Source organism: Ornithodoros turicata, chromosome 3 (genome assembly GCF_037126465.1).
Source record: "Ornithodoros turicata isolate Travis chromosome 3, ASM3712646v1, whole genome shotgun sequence".
NCBI classification, from domain to species: Eukaryota; Metazoa; Arthropoda; class Arachnida; order Ixodida; family Argasidae; genus Ornithodoros; species Ornithodoros turicata.
In genome coordinates, this window is record NC_088203.1 from 67467796 (window position 1) to 67491023 (window position 23228).

The following is a 23228-nucleotide window of genomic DNA, read 5'->3' on the forward strand; positions in this document are numbered from 1 at the left end:
ATAACAATAACTGCTTTTTCAGGTCAGTGCTGTGTCCAACGTGAGTTATCGTGTGGTAAGCAATGTGACGATATTAGTTTTATGTTTTCTTTCAGGCTCTGAAACAAAAGAGTTCATAAAAAGTGTAATTGTTAATACATTGAAGGAAATATTTAGAGAATAATAAATGTATGTATCCTTTACATGTACTGTCTTGTGTTTCTTCTGTTACAGGTCGTGAAGGTTTTTCGGCTGGGTTTTTCTCCTTCACCTGATTGGCATCACAATTGGCTTTAATAAATATATCTAAACTTGATTGGCATTACAATTGGCATTAATAAATATATTTTCACTTGCACTTTTTGTGTATGACCCTTCTTTGCATGTCTCTGCATGTTATAACATTCACATATATGCATTGATAACATTCACGACTGTACAGCTCTGCAAGATGACATTTCACGAATCCATCGTTGGTGCTCAAACAATTTGCTTAACCTGAACATTTCTAAGACAGCCGTCATCTCTTTCACTCGAAAGCAGCAGCCATGTCATTATACTTACTCTCTCGACTCTGTTCATATTAGACGTGAATCGTCCATTAAAGACTTGGGTCTTCATCTTGACAGCTTTTTAACTTTTCACACGCATGTAACTCAGCTGTGCAACTCTGCGATGCGTAAACTCGGCATAATCTCGCGGATCACCAAAAACTTTCAGGATACATCTTGTTTCCTTCGCTTATTCTTCTCCACCGTAGTCCCTCTTCTTGAATTTGCATCGGTGGCCTGGAACTGCCTCAGTATCACTCAGTCCGCTGACATAGAAAACGTTCAGCGACGCTTCATCTTTGTTTTTCATCTTCGTCATCTTGGCTGCAGCACTTACTATAACTACGATCATATACTGAACAAACTCTCGATCCCCACATTATCTCATCGCAGAACGATTCATGACTGTCATTTCTTGTATAAGCTCGTACATTCTGTCATCGCCTGCCCCGAACTACTATCGTGCATTAACTTTCGAGTGCCCTCACGTTCTCTGAGGTCGCATCTTCTTTTCTATCCTCACTCTTTTGCAAAGCTTCATCCAATCAATCGTTTACAACTAATGTTTAACTCCGCCTTACAACACCATGACATCGACATTTTCGCTCCTTCTCGTGATTTTCTTACTAGTATTAGTGCCATTGTTTCTATTTAACTTCGTTTGTTTCACCGTTAACCTTGTTGGCTTTTTCTATATTTTACTGTCGTTTTGTATATTTTACTTTCTTTGTTCACATGTATAACCTTTTGTGGTGCACCAATTAGTAGACCCTAGTGGTTGTTTTTGGGTACCATAACAAAAATAAAGTTATTATTATTATTATAAGCGCGCGGACAACCCTCTGCACACGCACCGCGCAGGGAAAAATACGCGCAGGGCTCAGGGGTCCAGGTTTCTAACTGGACCTGTCGTAGTTTAACACAAGTCGTATACTACTCACACGAACGATATTCGAGTTGTCTTTATGTATTATTATTATTAACAATCAAGCTTATTACCCTCACCAAAAAGTTATTAACTATTTATCACAATTATGATCTGTTCCTGAGCTCTCTGCACAGAATAAACTTTAGTATATTCCCACCTTCTGTTCATTTGCTGAATTCTTTTTGTCCAACATTAGACATGGAAAACCCATTAATATTGTCGATGTGTATTGCATGGAGATTTGAAGCTTGCTCCATTGCTCGTTTTGAAGGCAACGCCTGCATAGACCTCAGTCTGCAGCCAAATATACCGAGGAAAGAAATGTGTATCTACCACACTCTCAGAGAATGCACATTTTTTTCTCTCCTGAAATCTAGAGTCAAAGCTAGGTCTGAGTAGTTTTGCACGGATTGGCCCAGCTGTCGCCGCTGTTCTGTGTAATACTCCGAGCCCTTATCTTGTGTCGACGTCCTGTCATGACGTCCTTTGACATGCCTCAGCCAGGACTTTATGTGATGCTCTGCTTCACTGCGGCTCATGTGCTTGAGCAGCCGGTTTGACATTACAGTGCCTATAATAAAAAACGTGACTTGGCTTCAGAAACACAGGTGACAAGTCAGATATACAGAATATGCAAACACATATTTTAATACTTACTGCATGACTGCAAGGGTGTGGGAAAATGCTTATTACTGAATCCAAATTGTTCACCACTACTGCTGCGCATGCATTCTTTATAGCAGAGTGGGACGGAGTAAGTACTGTACTTGTAGCCAGCACTGTAGTTAAAATTTAGCATATCACTATTCGAGTCCAACTTAGACACATCGTGGTAAACCACGACGAGGGAGTTCACAAAAATGACTAGGATTGCATAAGAACCTACGGAATATGGCATCACAGCATAACAGGTCGCAGAACTTTATCATCCCCTTGCCTCACTGCCAGCTGAAGGAGGTTGCTACTTTGTCCTTCGTGAGCGCTCGTAAAATTCTCAGTTTCTCAGGTGAAACTGATAACAGGCCAAATCTGTCATCTTTTCAAGTAAAGACGGGACCCCGAAGAGCAATTCTTTTTCGCACCAGTCACCGCTGCCCGGAGAAATGAACTTCTGTTAGAGAAATGTTCAAAGTCAAATTTGTTCCTCGCTCAGGTCTATTATCACGAACTTCGTACACAAACTTGTCTTTCTGGTATCCTCAAATGTTAAAAGCTTCGGTTCTTCACCAGAAAATCCTACAGTGAAAGTGAAGAAACCGATCACCTCAGTCCATCTCACACTTTTTTCGGCAACAAATAAGTATAGAGAGAAGCTGAATAAACTAGTCACTTCTTTAGGCAATAGCGCAGGCTACACCCGAACCAGCCTGCCTATTAACGAAATTACCCTAGAAACAAACCTCGGTAGCATAGCGAAAGATAAGGAGGTCAGCGGTTACGTGGGGAAAATTCCAGAACGTGCAAAGGTTTTTTGTTTTGTTTTTTATTTTTTATAAGCCCGCAAGCCCGCAGATAAGGGTGGGAGTATCGTCATCTGGCCCACAGATAAATATATTTCTGAAGCTCATAGGCAACTCAACAATACGCAACACTACCTCAAACTCGACCATGACTTAACAAAGGAGTACACGGCGCTAATAACCCATACCATACAGGACCTCCACGAACGAAAGCTCATCACACGTGATGACCTCAGATATCTCATCCCATCAAACACAGGCGCAGGTCGTTTCTATTTACTGCCCAAAATCCACAAGGTACACACCAACGAGCTCTATACGGCTGACATCCCCGGCAGACCAATTGTATCTAATAACAACACACCAACAGAAAGACTCTCGAAATTCCTGGACCACTATTTAAACCATATTCCGACAACAGGGCCATCGCATGTACAAGACACACCCCACCTCCTCAGAATAATCAGATATAAACAACACTCGTACATTTGGTAGGGACACAATACTAGCCACGCTGGATATGACATCACTGTATACTAACATCCCACACAACGACGGAATCACAGCCCTCTGCAATACCCTTTCTACAACAAACACCAGAAAAGACACGGAAACCATACTCGCTCTAATGGACTTGGTCCTTAAACTGAACTACTTCGAGTTCAATGGCGAATACTACCTACAAGTACACGGTACAAGTATGGGCATACCTGTTGCACCCACATACGCAAATATCTTCATGGGGTTCTTAGAAAACAAAGTTCTCCGCGCCTTCTCATTAAAACCCACGGTGTACCTTCGATACATCGATGATATACTGATAATATGGGAACACAGGAAACATGAATTTCAAAAGTTCATAGATCTACTGAACACCGCGCATAGCAACATAAAGTTCACATCACAACAGTCAACTCACTTAATTAACTTCCTCGACACCACAATATCACTAGACAACGGCAACCTCATCACAACCCTGTACAAAAAGCCAACTGACAAACAACAATACCTTCACTTCAAGAGTCACCACCCGCGTCACTGTAAGGTTGGAATTCCTAATGGGCAGAGTGTAAGACTACGCAGAATTTGTTCAAACGACACAGATTACGCTGAGAAGCTTGACGAACTCTGCAGTACACTTGCCCAAAGGACTATCCAGACTCCCTGCTAACCGAATTCCGTCGCAAGGCACTCACACTCGATCGAGACGAGGTTCTGGAAAACGGAAAAAATCCTGACGCGTGCCAAATAAGCTTCATCACAAGATATTCCAACGCACTTCCAAACATCAAAGCCATTCTACAGAAGCACGAGCCCCTCCTCCAAAGCAGTGACCGACTTAGCAATATATTCAGGTGACCATACCGACGCGCAAAAAACCTGGCAGACTCCTTGGTCAATGCCAAAATCAGCAAAACGAGCACCCCGTACACGGGAACACGACCCTGCAACCTCCCGCGCTGCAAAACATGCAAGCACGTTCAACACGCTAACTCCATCAAAAGCACTGCGAGCAATTACACCCACCCCGTTAACCACGCATTCACATGCACAAGCTCCAATGTCATATACTGCATTGAATGCGGCGACTGCTCTATGCAATACATTGGTGAAACCGGCCAACAAATGAACAACCGCCTTACCGGACACAGAACCGACACATCCAACAATCTTCCCAAAGCAGTCGCCGAACACTTTAACGTTCCTGGTCACAATTTTGACAACATTAAACTATATATTCTAGAAACCGGGTTTAGATCCACACGTGACAGACGTGATAGGGAGTCTTTTCTCATATACAAGTTCAACGCTCTTCACCCGTCCGGTATCAACAAATCACAAGGCACCCTAGAAATACTTCACAACTAAAATATCATTTTCCCTTCTACCTCCATTATCATCTGTTATGCTCTGCAGGGCCACTGCTTTCTACTTTCTTTATTGCATGCCACAACTTTGTATTAAAAATATATTTAAAAAAAACATTTGCTTGTTCTGGAATTTTCCCCACGTAACCACTGACCTCCTTATCTTTCGCTATGCTTGCCAATTCTTGCCTGTTGTCCCGTTTCGTCCACGTGTTCGTGAACCTTCCATTTTTCTGTAACCGGTCTGTAGCCTAGATCACAACGTTCACATAATCCCCTCCACACTCTAACAAAGCAGCCATTCACTCCGGCCGTAGAAGCCCGTACGGAACCTTTCTTCCCTCCGGGCTGTTAACCCACAATTCGCATGAACCTTTAAACACGTCACACCTAACCATTTAAATACCATGCCAATGATGAGGACGGTGCCCAGAAGAAGAACAGTCTCTGTTCGAAATATCGGCGGCTTCTGTCCTGAGGCAACTCCCTTCCTACATCTCTACCGGTTCGCTGGATTTCTACCCATCTATGCTACTTAGAGCATGCTTATAACTAAGCAAGTCATACCTGAAGATGCTATGTCTCTTGAACGCACTGTTAGAAGCAGCGAAAAAGCTATAACTTTACTCTGTGCTGCGCATCCTGGGTATGTTCTGAAATATTTGAGAGCGCAACTTGATATTATGTATCGGTATCATCACCAGGCACAGTACTGCTAGCCGAGTAGATGTCGAGCAAGCTGACGAAGGAGCGCGTTGAACAGCTGCTTTTCAAGCGTCAGTGGAAAATGCCGTCGATCCTGTCATTTTGTCAACACAAAACACAATGCGATCCGCACCACACGAACGCATGCACATGAGCACAACCACACGAACGCATGCACGTGAGCACAAACGAAACAGCACAACTTTCTCTTTCACAACACAAATTGAAACATTTGTAAACAATCCTATCTGAATCATTACCAAAGTCATACTTTTCACTCACCCATTGTGAAACTCGGATTGTTCTGCATTTACGTACACGCATGAACACTAACGAACGCCACAAAACAAATAACGGATTGGATTGGATCGGCCTTTAGTGCCCTGCGTTGACCGCACTTCTAGCCCGCCATACGCCCGGGGCAAAGTACATATAAATGGTAGCGAAGCTTGCATTGGCCACCACGTCTTCAAGGGCGGCCATGATAAAGACCGTCAGCGCCATCCATCCGTTGCGGGGCATACTACAAATTTCGTCATAATGACGTCACCTGGACGTCACGTGGTACGTCACCGTTACGTATAGCACGGGGCGGGCCAGGCGCTCGCGCTGCGGGTTCCTTCCACCGCGATGCCGAGCCGCAGAATGTCACGCCGCTGTTGATAGCAAATCCAAGAGCAAAAGCTCACGAACAATTTGTAAACAGAGATGAATTAACACTAGCGACATGCGTGCAACAAAGGACACAGGAGACCAGGTGGGGGCTTGCTTTCTTTTATCACAGGTAAATTCGCCATGGCGTTGTAAACAGTATAAATACAGTATAAACAGTATTTGTAGTCCGTCCAACTCCAGTATAAACACCCACGACAGAATAATGTGCAATAACTACAGGTTTTCCCGTCGTATTTAATCCCTATACTGCGGAATTTAATCCTTATACCGTGGAATTTAATCCTCATGCCGCCACTTTTAATCCTTGTTTCGCTGGATTTAATCCTTATGTCGCCACTTTTAATCCTTATACCGTGGGATTTAATCCTTGTTCTGTTAAATTTAGTCCTGGTGCTACCAATTTTAATCCTTATGCCGTGGAATTTAATCCTAAATTCTCGGGTTATCTTTTCACTACTCTTTTCACTACAACGCAACAGTGCGGGACCACCTGTGTGATTTGTTACCCATTTTGACTATTTCCTCGTTTACAGCCATACACTGACTTTTGTGACTACCCCTGCTCAGTGCACTACTATGTGATAGTATGGGACTCCCTGCATAATTTATGACTTGTTATGGGTATTTCCTTGTTTACAGCTACAAATTGACTTTTTATGACTATGCCTACTCTATGCACTACTATGGGATGGTATGGGACTACCTGCACGATTTGTGACACGTTTTGAGTATTTCGTCCTTTACAGCCATAAATTGACTTTTTGTGAATATGCCTACTCTATGCACTACCATGGGATAGTATGGGACTACCTGCATGGTTTATAACCTGACATGACTATTTCCTTGTCTATGGCTATAAATTGACTTTTTATGACTATACCTACTCTATGCGTTGCTATGGCATGGTATGGGACTACCTACATGATTTATGACCTTATATGACTATTTTCCTGTTTATGGCTATAAAATGACTTTTTTGTGAGTATGCCTACTATATGCACTACTATGGTATGGTATAGGACTACCTGAATGATTTATGACCTGATATGGCTATTTCCTTGTTTATGGCTATAAATTAACTTTTTATGACTATACCTACCCTATGCGCTACTATGGAATGGTATGGGACTACCTACATGATTTATGACCTGATATGACTATTTTCTTGTTTATGGCTATAAAATGACTTTTTGTGACTATGCCTACTCTATGCACTACTATGGTATGGTACAGGACTACCTGAATGGTTTATGACCTGATATGGCTATTTCCTTGTTTATGGCTATAAATTTACTTTTTATGACTTTACCTACTCTATGCGCTACTATGGAATGGTTTGGGACTACCTACATGATTTATGACCTGATATGACTATTTTCTTGTTTATGGCTATAAAATGACTTTTTGTGACTATGCCTACTCTATGCACTACTATGGTATAGTATGGGACTACCTGCATGGTTTATGACCTGATATGACTATTTTCTTGTTTATGGCTATAATTGACTTTTTATGACTATACCTACTCTATGCACTACTATGGTATGGTATAGGACTGCCTGCACGATTTATGACACGTTTGGACTATTTCGTCCTTTAGAGCCATAAATTGACTTTTTTGTGAATATGCCTACTCTATGCACTACCATGGGATAGTATGGGACTACCTGCATGGTTTATGAACTGGTATGACTATTTCCTTGTTTATGGCTATATGGTGACCCTTTTGTGACTTTCACTGTTCAATGCACTCCTATGTGATAGTATGGGACTTCCTGCGTGATTTATGACCTATTATGACTATTTCCTTGTTTACGTGTATAAATTGATTTCTATGATTATGCCTACTCTATGCACTACTATGGGATGGGATGAGACTGCCTGCACGATTTATGACCTGATATGGCTATTTCCTTGTTTGTGGCTATAAATTGACTTTTCTATGAAAATGACTTCTCTATGCACTACTATGGGAAAGTATGGGACTACCAGCATGATTTATAACCAGTTATTACTATTTCCTTGTTTAGGCCTATAAATTGTCTTTTTATGACCAGGACTACTCTATGCACCACGATCGGATGGTATAGGACTATGTGTATGCTTTATGACCTGTTACGACTATTTCCTTGTTTCTGGTTTCCTGCATGCACTATTGTTTAATAATGTGGGGCTACCTGCAATATTTATGACCAGTTGTGACCAACAACAACAACAACAACTTTATTTTCGGCCTTGGAGAGTGGGGAGTTTCATCGCAACAGGCGATACTCTACCCCAGTGCTTGGTGGAATGGGGGGAATAAAATAACGTGCCCCTTTACAATAACGATCGAAGTCCGATGGTGTCCAGAAATGTCAGAAGACCTTTGAGCGCAGAGCGTTGCTGGGCTGGATTGGGCCAGGGACCAAGCAATTTCGGTAGGGAGAAAGGGCGAGAGTCCAGCTGACGAAGAGACTCGGAGAGTGTGGTTCGGGAAGGTTCGTAGTGAGGGCAATGAAGAAGAATGTGCTCCAGATCCTCAAGAGCACCACAGTGGCAGCAGGTGGGAGAATCAATTTGTCTCAAGCGGTAACGCCACTGAGCTGTAAAGGCCACATCGAGGCGCATGCGGTGGATTAATGCAGCATCCTGACAAGATGTGTTTCGTGGCATGCGGAAAGCGAGCGTGGGATCAACTCTGTTCAACATAGAGGGGGGAACCATTTATGACCATTTCCTCGTTTGCAGCTATAAATTGACTATCGCTGCTAAATACACTACTATGCCATAGTATGGGAGCACATGCATGATCTATAACCTGTTATGACTATTTCATTGTTGTTAAAGGAAAATTTATTAGGAAAGTAATATACAAGCTGTACTAAACCCGTGCTTACACAAATACTTTTTTTATCACTGTGTGTACTTTTTGAGCTACCATAGGGTAATTTAAGGTACCTGAATGTTTCTTGACCTGTTGCGACTATTTTCTCGTTTGTAGCTACGCCGAGACCTTTTGCCAGAGGCATATGATCCATCATTCCCAGCGGCGTGATCTCCGCAGCGTTTCCATGCTACTGTTCATGCTTATCATCGCAAACTGGAGTCTCTCTCTGTGTCCGTGAGTGCCCCATCACGAATGTCCCAAGCAGTTTTATGAAGCGAACTGCAGGTCAGCGCAAACTAGATTGGACGCCTTCAGCATGTTAGAACAGTTCCATGGGCGTCAGCCACAGGCTCGTGGCTCCCTGCTTCCTTGTGTGACGTGGTGTGGAACTTTGCATGGGGCATCCAACCCACGCGGGACCGCCTTCAGACATAGAACTTGACCCCGACGGACAATTGCCCGTACTGCGATTGTGTTGAGACGAACTACCACGTGCTTTTTGACTGTCGGATTGCAAGAATTTTTTGGCAATTGGCTCGGCGGCATACGAACATCATATGCCCAGTGCCCTTACATCGTCGACAGTCCTGCCACCGGATTAGCGCACTTTTAACGGCTTGCGGGGCACAGGTTCTGTGGGCAGCGCGCTGCAAAGCTGTGGCACAACGTCTGCGTAGCATCCCTGTTTTCCTATTGGTGCGGAAATTGAGAGTTAGCGTAATCACCATCCTGCAGCAGGACCTCTTCGCGCTAGGGGGGAAGGCTTCCGGCGTCGATGGCGTGATCACCCTTCCGTTGTCATTCAGGATGCGTATGTTAGCATCGTTGGTGCACCTCCATAAATGTATAAAGGCTATCTCATATGTACATAGCCACAGTGACGAATATGGTCGTCATGTGTATATAGTCACAGTTGTGTAGTCATATATGTACAGTCCTATAGTCATGCAACCATATATAATTGTATCTTGTGCATTATAACTAATTTCAACTAGTGTATTAGTGTGTATTAATATTAGTATTAGTACTCGTAGTGTGCTCTATAGTATGAGTCGTCTAATAAATTTTCTCAAACACAAATTGATTTTTAGGCATATAACTATTCTTTGCACAACAAAGGGATATTATAAGACTACCTACATAATCTATGACCTGGTTTACAGCTACAAATGATCTTTTTGTGACTACGACTACAGCGTGCACTAGAACGGAATACAACAACAGTAACAACTTTATTTTAAGATGATGAATGAGGAGTTTCATGTGTCCAGAAAGGTCAAAAGATCTTTGATCGCAGAGCTTTGTCGGGGTGGACCCGGCCAGGAATAGCACGAGACTATCCTGCACGATTTATGACATGTTGTGACTGTTCCATGTTCGCGGCTTCAAATAAACTTTGGGTTGACTTTTGGGTTTATAGAGATTTATAGCAGTATGCAGTAAAAGGATAATGTACAAATTCCAGCAAACACAGATAGGGCCCAGGACTATTGCTGTCCCCATGCACATCTGGAGCTTTCCACATATCTCTCGTACCAAGAAGGTGGAATCACACACGTAACATGAAGAACGGTTAGGAGCAACTAAGATTTATTTGAACAAGAACTTTCGTGCAAGAGACTGCACTTCTTCAGGTTACACAACTAAGTGCGACACAAGTATATATACCAGGAGAACAGATACAATAAAACAGGTTTCCAGAACTAAGTAAACAGAAAACAACCAGACAGTAATACAATGCAGCACGTGAGCAACCGTCACATAAGAATCAGGAAAGAGAAAGTGTACGCGTAAATGAGACATTCGGAGAATTGGGGTTCAAAAGATTTGGTGGTGAAAAAACGGGGGCACAGGTGGATGTCTAGCCGCGTACGAGGAGAACACAGCTTTTGTTGAACTGCGTGGGACGATCCGGGTGACCTTATGGGCTGAAGGGGAGGAACACGGGATGACATAATGATCAGGCCTGCGGATAAAGAAGGGGGAATTGTAGTCATGAACACTTCCGACTATATTAATGAGGCCAATAAACATCTCAACGACACTACTTTCTACAGGGTTCTTGATAATGATCCTACACCCTTGTTTTGTCAAATAATCAACAAAAAGATTTCCGCACTCGTTAATGACAATTTAATTCCACGCCACATAGCAGAATTCATCAAGCCTAAAAACGTTAATCCTGGTTCATTTTATCTCCTTATAAAAGTCCACAAGGAAAATAACCCTGGCAGACCTATAATATCAGGCATTCACACACCAACAGAAAAGATTTCCCTTCTGATAGACCATTGTATAAAACATGTACCTCCGCTACTTCCTTCATACGTCAAAGACACAAATGATTTTCTCCTTAAAATTAATTCTATCAACAACAAGTTCTCAGATCTGGCCAATATGACACTGGTAACCATGGACGTAAAATCATTGTATACCAACATCCCCCACGACGAGGGCCTGAACGCAGTGGAATCCTTTCTCCTTTCTTTTCCCTCCGACATCCTCCACACTTCTGCAGTCATCCCACTACTTGAATTGGTCCTAAAGTATAATAACTTTGAGTTTAATGGCAGACATTTTGTCCAAGTACATGGCGCAGCGATGGGATCCCGCGTGTCACCTAACTATGCAAACCTCTTCATGGGTCAACTTGAAAAGAGGGCCCTTGAATCCTTCCCCGTACAGCCGCTCATTTTCCTGAGATAAATCGACGACATTTTTGTTGTGTGGCCAGGTAGCAACTCTTCCTTGTTGTCTTTCTTTGAACACTTCAACTCCTTACATAGCACTATCCAATTCACCTGCAACTATTCCAATGTTTCAATCAATTTTCTTGATGTCACACTCCATTCGGTCTGGAAAACTAGTCACCGACCTTTATAAGAAACCAACCGATAGACGCCAGCACCTTCATTTTAATAGTTATCACCGCAATGTCCAGAAAAGAAATATTCCTTTTGGGCAATTCACACGACTCAAGCGCATATGTTCCAATACCGACGATTTCCACAGACGCGCTCACGAAATGTCTGCCGATTTCAGGAAGCGTAACTATCCCAGCAATCTAATTGAAAATGCTTTCACCAAATCATGCTCGCTAGACAGAGAGGCACTTCTTTCCAGCCAACCTAACGAGGAACACAGAAATATTACTTTCGTGACCACCTATAACAAAGCCCTTCGTAACACGAAAACTATTTTTCAGCGCCATCTTAACATTCTACACAGTGACGAAAAATTGAAAGAACTATTTCCTTCTGCCCCCATTGTCAGGAATATCCGGAATATCCTTACTTCTTCGCGTTTGCGCCGTACTACAACACCTGGTTCGGGTCCCTGCAATGGCACACGCTGCCAAATTTGTAATCTTATTTCTACCTGCACCTCGGTCTCCAGTACCATAAACAGCTACACCTTTCAAATTAAACAATCTTCGCACTGCTGTAACTCCTTTAACATTTGTTATCTAATAACATGTATGAAATGCAATGTTGAGTACATTGGTGAAACCTCCAACACCATGCGTCAGAGGTTTTACGGTCATAAATCCGACATTGTCAATAATCGCCCCACTCCCGTTGCTATACATTTTAATCTTCCCGGGCACGACATGGATACACACATGTCTATTGCAATTCTGGAATCTGGCTACACCACCGATTGCAAACGCAAAAATCGCGAATCCTTCTTCATTTCTAAATTTTCTTCTTTAAAACCACGGGGACTAAACGTTTATGGCGGTCCTCTGCAGTTGTTCAACCCATCACCCAGCTAAGCTACTTCATTCACCTTCTGTTCTTAGCATTCTTAGCTCCATTTTCCCTTCAGCCCATAAGGTCACCCGGACCTTCCCACGCAGTTCAACAAAAGGTGTGTTCTCCTCGTACGCGGCTAGACATCCACCTGTGCCCCCGTTTTTTCACCACCAAATCTCTTGAACCCCAATTCTCCGAATGTCTCATTTACCCGTACACTTTCTCTTTCCTGATTCTTATGTGACGGTTGCTGACGTGATGCATTGTATTACTGTCTGGTTGTTTTCTGTTTACTTAGTTCTGGAAACCTGATCTATTGTATCTGTTCTCCTGGTATATATACTTGTGTCGCACTTAGTTGTGTAACCTGAAGAAGTGCAGTCTCTTGCACGAAAGTTCTTGTTCAAATAAATCTTAGTTACTCCTAACCGTTCGTCATGTTACGTGTGTGATTCCCTCTTCGCGGGCTCCTTGACAGTGTTTCTCCTTTTTTTTCCCTTTTCGACGTATCCAAGAAGATGGAAGTGAACATATTTGCACTTTTGGGTCGCATTATATGATACTTGCATGCTGTGTGGTGCTATGTCTCCCAACAGTTTTTGGTATTCGTAATGAATGCTATGGAGGAATTAGAAGGCACAAGTCCATTAGCTCAGTTTAGAAGTCTGTGATACCTTATCTTGCAAAACAGCCAAAATAATATCAGCTTCCAGCAATGACAACCTTGTTCAGAGCATACACACTGTTCATGACTACTACTTTGATTACAACAGCATTTTTGTATTAAAGGCATGTCAAAGCATTGACAATGTTCTCTGCTATTTTGTGCACATTTTGCCACGTGGTGTAGGTTTTCAAGCTGCACAAAGTGCTTAGCCCTGCACATAACTGCACGTACATACTGGCAGTTGCGCACACAACTATTGAACTCAGCACAGGATCCAAAATATAAAATTACGTACTAGGGATCTATGTAGACAGGTATACACTAAATGCATATCAAAGAGAGGGCAAACTGCTGATGATCCAAAATAGAAAATCCATGCTAGGAATCTATATACAAGGGGAAGCAAACAACAACTTTATTATGGGATGATGGCTGGGGCTTCCACAGGGATACACCTAATACGTATCAAAGAATAGCAAACTGCTGAAGATTCAAAATAGAAAATGTATGCTAGGTATCTATGTACACAGGTGTACATACACTAAACATATAAATAGGCACACACTACTGAACTCTGCATGGCTGTCAAAATACAAACAACACAGTAAGGAACTATGTGTAAAAGAGCACTATGACAATCGTACGCTACACAGGAATGAAAGCATCACAAGAGATCATGTGCAATCTAGGTTACAACTGAAAGCACTGGATAGACAACAGAACCATGCATATGCTTTTGCATGGAAAGAAAATAACTTCTGGTTACATCAAAACAACGTGCACAGATTATGAACTTAGTCTCACTGCCTGCTGCAGTGCCTTTTGACGTAACGTACTATTTCGTACTTCCTCATTCTTATGTCGTGCAAACCAGAACAGTCGCACCCTGAGAAAAAAGTGAAATAAATCATCATACACTGATGAAGAACATAAACTCGATGTCTTTGGCACAAGTGTGTTCAACACTTCACACAGTTTGGACCTGACCCCTTGGGAGGTGAAGAATGTCTTGACGTTTGCTTTGAAGGCCTCCTCGCACGCACCCACAAACGTCGCAAAGGCAGGAAGAGGAACTGACAGCTTTCCAAAGTCAGTACTGTCCACATTCTTTACACTCAAATAAAGTAATAGCTGGCTACTGTCCTGAAATGTGGCATTGTCTTCCAGCAGTTTGCATTTCTGCTCAGAGGGGCAAGTGTGAGCACCGAGAAATATTGCACCAAGCCACCCAGCGAAGAATCTTGTGCTGTTGGACCCTAGCGGTGATGGCGACTCACTGAGTGCCACGATGACATCGTCAGTAATGTGCGTGGCAGCAGAACATCCAAGTCTGCTCATGTAGTTAGGACCAATAGGTATTGCCGCCAGGAGGGAGTCCACGTCTCCAGCACAGTTTGAGCCCTGCGTAGTCTTAAAAAGTTGTCCGAGTAGCAGATGCCTTACTGCTGCCTGGAACGGAATGCAGTTGGAGTCAGGGTTGCTTCCACACTTTGTCCTAATTATGCAGAAGGTGTTTTCGAGTGCATCCTGGTTCAGCCTTCGAGTGAGGAGGTACTGTATGCCAGAGTTTTGCAGGTCTTCGCTGAGCTGAAGCACGGAAGTCATGGTCAAGCAGAAGCCACGGATACACGGGGGTGGTCTCTTGCATCCAAGAACTGTAATCTTCTCAAACTCGGACAGGCACTCCAGCAAGAAGTCCTTGTGAGCAGACCCCTGTTGTATTGCCGAAGAATATTTAGTCTTGCCATGCATGTGTCTACTGTTAAGAGTGTCGAAGAGACGGTCGACGCGCTCAACAAATCTGGCTGTGTGGATGGCATCAGGTGGTAGCTGGTGGAAAGTGGATAAGGTGAACATTGAGGCTGCAACATGGTTGCTGAAGATATGTGCAGCCAGTTTGACTTTCTTTTTTGAGCTGAACGTTAAATTGAAGTGCCCATCAGTTAGCCGTGGCATGGACCGTATTTCAAGCTGTTTGTCAATGGCAAAAGCATCCCGGATATGCTGCGCCCTTATGATGTGGTTGCCAACCTGGAAGTCATACTTTAACAGCATGTTGCGTATGCATTTCAGCAGGTGGGGTGGATCAAATATGAAGAACAACTTCTCATCACCAATAGTGAGATACGGCTTCGCAGTTGTAACCAGCTTCCCCAGTAGAGAGATATTCTGGCTTCCTTGGTCACATGCCACAACTTTTGGCCTCCATCCTGCACTCAGGAGGCGGTGGTAGCATTCAAGCAGTTTCTCTTCCAAGCCTGAAGCAGATGCTGCTCTGTGAGTGAAGAAGTAGCCTAAGACCTGTTTTCATGGGGTACAAATGCCTCTCGCCATGAAGAGAAGTGCTTTGTTTGCCAACTCGGAGTGAGCATAGTTGCCACAGCTCGGAAATCCTTCAAAACAGTCTTCTGTTGCATTGTAGTGCAATTCCCTCTTGATGTGCATCTCGTCGAAGATTATCACACAGAGCTTGTCCATTTCAGAGAAGTTTGTCACCTTTCGCTTCACAACATCAAAGACTTCATCTGAAAATCCAGGTCGTAGTGGGATACGTTTCATCCACAGCTGTAGTGACCTCACTGACGGCAAGTGGAACAGCTTTCGGCAGTACCTGTAGCCACTGGGGCTGTGAAAGTACACGTTCAGCGCGAATGTCTTGTTTGGTGGTGACCAACGGCGCCCAAATTTGCACACACCTCCCATCTTTATCTGTGCCTCAATGAAGTCTGCGACAGTTCCAGAGGCGTGACACCTCACATGCTCCATCAGGTCACGGATGGTCCTCGTTCGCCTACGCCTTTCAAGGTCTCTCTGAAGCTTCTTGTTGCGGGCTTGCAACTGGTGCATTTTCTTGCGGAGGTTATCCAGCTTGCCTTTTGTTGGCTGTGCTGGAGCTGCCAGACTACTGGACGATAGGCAATCTTTGGGGGGATGCCAGCCACTTCCACCTGCAAATGGTGATCAAAAAGCATTCACCAGTCTGCGGACTTCATGGCGGTAGAGTATTCGTCACATACCTCCTAAGTGCTGAGGTGACGAGACTGCACGCAGTACACCAGACGACGTTCCTGGCTGAGGAGTGACAACTGCAGCTAGTGGGGAGACAACAGTGCTCTGTGTTGACAAGGCTGGTGCGTGTCGTGCGTAGCTATGGTCCTGATGAGACAGATCACGCTGTTGCTGACTTTCTTCAGTACCACACTCTGATGAAGCAGATGATGTCGTACAGTTAGCCAACCCAACAACTACGTTACTCAAGTATACCTTCAGCATGGCAAGGATGACTCATCTGGTGAAGGTTTATTGCTCCTGTGCTGTCGTCATCGCAGGCTACCACAGCTTGCACACGTTCCTCCGTTGAAGGCCCACTGCTTTCAAGTCTGCTCTGATTGGCGTAGGCACTACTTCCTCCTGTAAACCACCAGTAGCACTCGCAATAATTGCCTCTAGAGTTATAGCATTTTCATGTGATAACTTGAGCATACTGACTTGTATTATACTTACCAACGCCATGCAGTGTGCGCTTCAATGTAGGAACTGCATCCCACCGAAGCCTTCCTGTGCGCAAATAAGCAACTGGTGCGAAGTGCTGGGAGCACAGGACCTTAGAGCGAATGGAAATTAGACTCGTATCCGCCTCCAGGTTGCAAAACTCCAGCCACGCCTTGTACCTGCGAAGCAGTTTTATTGTTGAAGAATTATGCAAAGCTGTGCCACGAAAACATGCACTAGCTACAGCAGCCTGACCCTGTATGCCCTACATTCAGAGCTAAAAAAGACGTAAAAATCAGCAAGCAAAGCAAGCCGTCAACATGCTAGCATTGGGTACATGTGAGCACATGCAGCACAGCCCTTTGTGTCCCGTACATGCAAACCGTTGCAAAACTCCTCGTTCAAAGCAGCCCAGCAGCCACATGTTTAAATATTTACATGTTTACCACCTCACTGTGGAAGGATGACCTATCCAGGGAGTGTCCATACAGTCTGAAAGCTGGAAAACAGGTGATACCATTGAAACGCTATTAATCTTATGTAACTTGCACTATGTTCACTTCACCGCTCTCAATAAAACTCGGGGGGAGAGGTACGCATTGTACTTCAGCAAACACTGCACGTCCTCAACCAAGTGACTCAGCTCCGTTCTCGGCCGTAGACACTTATAATGTACAGGAACCCACTTCAAGGGGTCCCGAGGAAAACGGTGGAAACTTATACCGCCCATAGTGACATCAGCGTCACAGTTTCCTTTCTCCTTCAGGAGGCACCGCTTATGTACGCGCCTCGACATGGTGCGTCTCCCGGTAGAGCCTGCAGGAACAGGTTTACCGGCGTTCTGTTGTGTTTTATCATTGTCCGTGTGTGCCTGCCTTACCTTAGTTCTCCGAGAAGTGTCCCCTGTTCGACTTGGTGGTTTGAAATTGAAAAGACGACGATGAAGAAGAAAACGGCTATCAACAGTCACAAAGTGCGCAGTCAACGTACGGCAAACTCGTAGCTAACAACATGCTGAGGGACAGGAACCGGAAGCGTACTCGGCTCTGTCTATAATCTTACGTATTACTGGCAGACCAGGCGAATTGCTATATTAAAAATATGCATATTGGATTATTACACACATTATTCGCGCCTTCAATCAAATTATTTTTGTTTACCTTCGTAGTTTGCCCCTCAACAACCACGCTCGCATGTGCATCATGAAGGGCGCAGGGTTGCTAACACAGATTTGGTATTTTTTCTCGCCTTCGCTACCATTTATATGTGCCTTGCCCGGGGTACCAACCATGGTTGCTGACTTCCTACTTCTTTTATGACGGAGCCAGCGGGCGGCAGTGTATTGCTGGATTGCGTCTATTGCTGTCTATTACCCAGGCAAAAATCTGGACTGGTCCTAGAATGGTTCCAGTTGAATCTGGACTGGTTCCAGTTGGATGTTTGATGGTCCCGGAATGGTTCCAGTTGAATGTGGATGGTCCCAGCTGGATTCCCAAGTGGGGTGGCTGGTTCCACTTTGCTGACATCAGTGGTACCACTCTGGTCTCAGATGGTTCCAGAAGTTCCAACTGGAGCCTCACACGTACCATTTTCTTCCCAGAATGGTCACTTGAGACTCCAAGTTGGGCAGCTTCCCAGCTTCCCCCTTTGAGATTTCATTTTGTCCACACTTGCCATATATCCTTCTGGTTTTGTTTGATCTATTACTCTGATCTATTTTAGCGCATGCGTGGCCTCTTTTTATTGCTGTCTATCCAGGTGCACGCGTCTGCAATGAAATATACTATATCCCTGTAACTCCAATTCGTGCACATATTCTCATCTGAAGGTGCATGAATATCATAACATATTAAGTACCAGAGAAATGTCAAAAAATACATCTTAACAACAACAAAAATTAAACTACATAACTAGAAGAAAGACAACGAAAAAAAGAAGAAAAGGTAATTGCAGAGGCTGATGCAATGTGAAGACGCCACGGCGGCTCGGCGAGAGCCGAGAGGAGAGGGCGAGAGGCGAGACTGGCAGGTGGCAGTTGGAACTTGGACGCGTCGCGGCAAGTGGTTTTGTCTTCCGTTGCCGTCGCAAGGATGGTGTACCTCCCTCCTTTGCAGTATTTGCGTGTGTTTTAGTGCGCTTTGTAAGACAATGCGATGACAGTGGTTTCTGTGCAACACATTGTCGATTTCCTGGACGAGTTTTGACGCCAAGAAGACATAAACGGCGTAGGGGCAAGAACGCACTGTGAAACGCCAATCGGACTGCACGTCGCCGTCAGGTATGAGTGATGACCGTGATGTTTTGATTACTACTAATTAGATGTTTCATTTAAGAAACTTAGGAGGAACGTGAAGAGAAACAGGATAAGAAGATTCTGAACGTACGGTGGGAAGGGGGTGTATGTCGCGACCTGCATGGAAAACAGGAGTGTCATGTGTCATCTTCTCTGAGAAAATACAAGATGTGAGGTGGCCAACGAACGAAAGCTCTCTGTGGTCCGTGACTGCATGGCACAGTCAGGCATATGCTTTTTTAGCAAAATAAACTATTTATTTCAGTAATATGTGCATTTCTACGCATTATTTTCGTTCATGCATTCAGTGGTCCCAGCTACTAAGTGGCCGGATCCCGGACCACTTAGCAGAGGGGACCACTGGATCAATTCCACTGGTTCCACTCACTCCCAGTGACTGGTCCCAGTCACTAAGTGGTCCCACTTCAGATTTTTGCCTGGGTTGGGATCGGGGCCTAGTCGGGTCCTACTGAAATCCCATCCGTCAAGTTTGCCCACTTCCTGACTGGTTCCAGATACCAAGCAGTCCCCATCCTAGAGTGGTTCCCTACTGGGACCACTTGGGAGTGGGGACCAGCATCAGACCTGTCTCAAAAACCACTTTGGGCTGGTCCCACTCTAGATTTTTGCCTGGGTTGCTGGATGCGTGTGCGCATGTCATACGCGTTTGTTTTTTAGTGGGGGAAGCGGCGTCAGCGACACGAGTGAACACCGCTCTGTGACCACGCAGATGCACACAATTCTCACACATCGTGGTGATTTGCAAATCGTCGAAGAAATGAGGTCGCGGAGTTGCATTTTCATTGTAAAAAGTAGCGATTTAGGCGCCGCTTCAAAACTATGTCGCCGGCGACATTGCGAGGGATACAGAAAATATTGCATGTCCAAAATTTAATAAGCCAGGGTCTAGATCGTGCCTAGCGCGTAGGTCCTGGCGGCACTGCCAGGCAGCGTTCGTCATGCGATCATTCACATTGATCTGGTGGCAAGTTGTTACCTGTTAGCAGCGTTTTGCAGTATAGTCAAAGGATAATAAAGTACAGTACAACGTGTTGGACTGCCTTGTAAGTACAGCGGACTTTTTCAGTAAGCGTGTCTAACTGCAGATATATAGTTTTTTTTTCTGCTTGAGCCAAAGCGTAATTTCAGACGATCAGTTACACGCTTATGCGATATTATTCGTAACCACAGTTCCGAAATTTCACCTGCTCAGGAAGCCACAATGACGAAGGACAAAAATGATCCCGCGGCTACACGCCAATGGGATATTCTGAGTTTTGTCCTGCTGAAACATGCTTGGGATATCCCCACAAAGTTTCAGCGGGACATATTTATTTTTGGGACCTGATGGGAACGCAAGGACATCCGAGGGATTTTGTGTGTTGTCTGGGATGGAAACGTTCGCCTGTTTGTTTTCTAGCCAAAATGAAAAGTCTGCGTCATCATTTAAAGTCCTAAAGTTTTCTAAAGTTTTCTTTCTATTTAAAGTTTTCTAAAAGTCCTTGCAACGTGTACTCCTAAAGAGCGCGATGAGATTTTAAAGGAGGCGCCACCTTATAGCATAGAAGCTCTTTCTGAAGTCTGTAAGAATATATTGAATGGTAATATTAAGCTACCGCCCAGATTGTTCAAAGAGCTGGAAAAGTATAAACACACCATTCGATACATTGCATATAAAACACTGCACAAATCACCAAAAAGACTAAGATCCTTCCTCTGTCGTCAGAGGGGAGGATTACTGCCGCTAATCCCCTTATTACTGATGGGATTAACCAGTGCGCTCGGTGGTGTCGCAGGTCGTGCTCTAGCAAAAATGGTAGGTGTCTAAAAAATGGCTACAAAGGTCGAGGTATTGACTCCAATCGAATCAATTCTGGAATCTAACGAAAGCGATGATATTAAAGTAAAACGAATGTTAACTGCTATGTACTACATTATAAAAATCATCACAAACCATCTAATAAAACAGAGCCAGCACCCACAGTACAGGAAGAAAAAAATGATGAGTCACTTCCAATGGGACGCTCATTTGATTACAATTCGCTTCCTACTAATGTCAACATTAAAAAAGTAAGACGTGTAGTCTCAGTGCTACCTAGGAGCTTGACTTGGAATGATAAGGGAGAAATCATTCATAACAGCCAAACATAACTACTATAAAAGAATTGGTGTTGCATCTGTCCGGACACAAGAAAGGGAAGCCTGCTTGGTACCGAAAAGTGGCAAAGGTCTTGCAGCCACACCAAATACATCAGAAGAGGGAAGCAAGGAAACGTATACTCTGGGAAACGTATAAATCGCCCCAAAGGACAAAGTTGCTTTCATCATAATCATCAGATGAATATATCACAAAAGAAGAATGAATTATAGGGACCCAAACGCTGGTTTGGGAGGGGTTGCCCGATACTGCAGAGGTCGAAACATCCCTAAGAAACAGGCAATCGAAGAACTACAGCGAGATGACGTCTACACACTTCACAAAGAAGGAAGGAAGACGTAGATTTAAGAGAAGAAAGACCATCTCACTGCACATCGACGATCTTCATCAAGCAGACCTGATTTCATTTGTGCAGTACAAGAAACAAAATAAAGGATTTTCCTTCATACTCATTGTGATAGACTGCTTATCAAGACGAATCATGGCTACACCCATTAAGACCAAGCGTGGTGAAGACGTGAAGAAAGGATTGATCAAGTTGTACAGCCATAAAAACTATCCCCATCACTCAAAACATGGTGTAAACGTCGCTCAATACATATCTGTAGCTCTAGATCTATTAACAAATGTTCTTTAATCGAACGCACGATTAGGATTATTAAAGCTAGACTTTATCGTTATTTCGCCAGTAACGGTCATCACAAGTACATTGTGGTTCTCCCAAAGATCATCGCCGACTACAATTCGTCATATCACTCACTGTTCAATAGACTTCACAGTAAAAATGACAACAAACCAAAAAAGCTACCATTGAATGTTGGTGATCAGGTGCGTGTCCTCATCAATAGATCAATTTTTGACAGGGGTACATTGGGCACTGGTCCTTAGTTGTCTACACGATCACGCGATACAAGAACTCGGATCCACCAGTGTTTTACATAGCTGGTCCAGATGGGGTCGAAGACGATGCAACTTACTACGCCAATGAATTGCAGCGCGTAGTGAAATCGCAAGACGACTCATACCTAATTGAACGCAAGCTAAGTCGAAAGAAAATAAATGGTGTCACACATTATAAAGTGAAATGACTAGGTTATGATGACTCTTTTGATTCCTGGGTTCCAGCCCAAGATGTCGCGAAGTTCTGATTTTTACATGTATCTCCTATCCAATGATTGCATGCATATGCACCCAAACAACAGTCTCAATGACTTTACAATTTCTCTGAGTGCACCACTACAACTGAATGAAGAATATGAAATCGGCCTGCATGAACTTTCCATCTCTAATGTAATCTACAACGTTCCACAGACTAACACTGCTACTATTCATATTACTTCCAGAAGCATTATTGAGCTGTGTAAGGAAGTTGTTGTGATATCGACTTTGGAACACGCGCTGCAAGATTTTTTAAAATAATTCAACATCGCATTTGGTTATGTTGATGGAAGGTACACATTCCAATTACCTCAAATAATTCATTCTATTAAGTTTTTGGATAAAGAACTGCAACAAGCCATGGGTGTGTCCACTATACAGGGTTTGAAAGTTGTAGGTGCTAAAGTTCCACGTCAGAACACGTACATGGGAGAGGAAGCTATCTCAAGGATGCTTTTAAAGCAAGAGATGACTATCATTACACAATATGCTCCAATCATATTCACACCAGGTCGCTCTATCAGTGTCACACTAAATCGCTTCTTTAAAACATATGAAATCAATGCAAAGATACTATTCCAAAACAATACCTATACATTATTGGTCACACGTCTCTTTGTTATCCCTGGACAACTCAAGAGACTCTTCAAATGAAACTCCAGTAAACTGT

At 43.7% G+C, this 23228-nt stretch overlaps 1 long non-coding RNA gene across 3 annotated transcripts; it reads right to left on the reverse strand.

Annotated features, from left to right (window-relative positions):
* Positions 1 to 16526: 16526 nt before the first annotated feature.
* LOC135387247 (uncharacterized) lies at positions 16527 to 17594 on the reverse strand. Of its 3 annotated transcripts, none has more exons than XR_010420977.1 (4): positions 17399 to 17594; positions 16962 to 17128; positions 16722 to 16868; positions 16527 to 16658 (listed from the first exon to the last, which is right to left on the reverse strand). It is a non-coding gene; the product is annotated as an uncharacterized LOC135387247 (long non-coding RNA). The 3 variants fall into 3 exon arrangements; XR_010420976.1 differs by having other exon boundaries at positions 17396 to 17594; XR_010420975.1 differs by lacking the exon at positions 17399 to 17594 and having other exon boundaries at positions 16962 to 17222.
* Positions 17595 to 23228: the final 5634 nt, after the last annotated feature.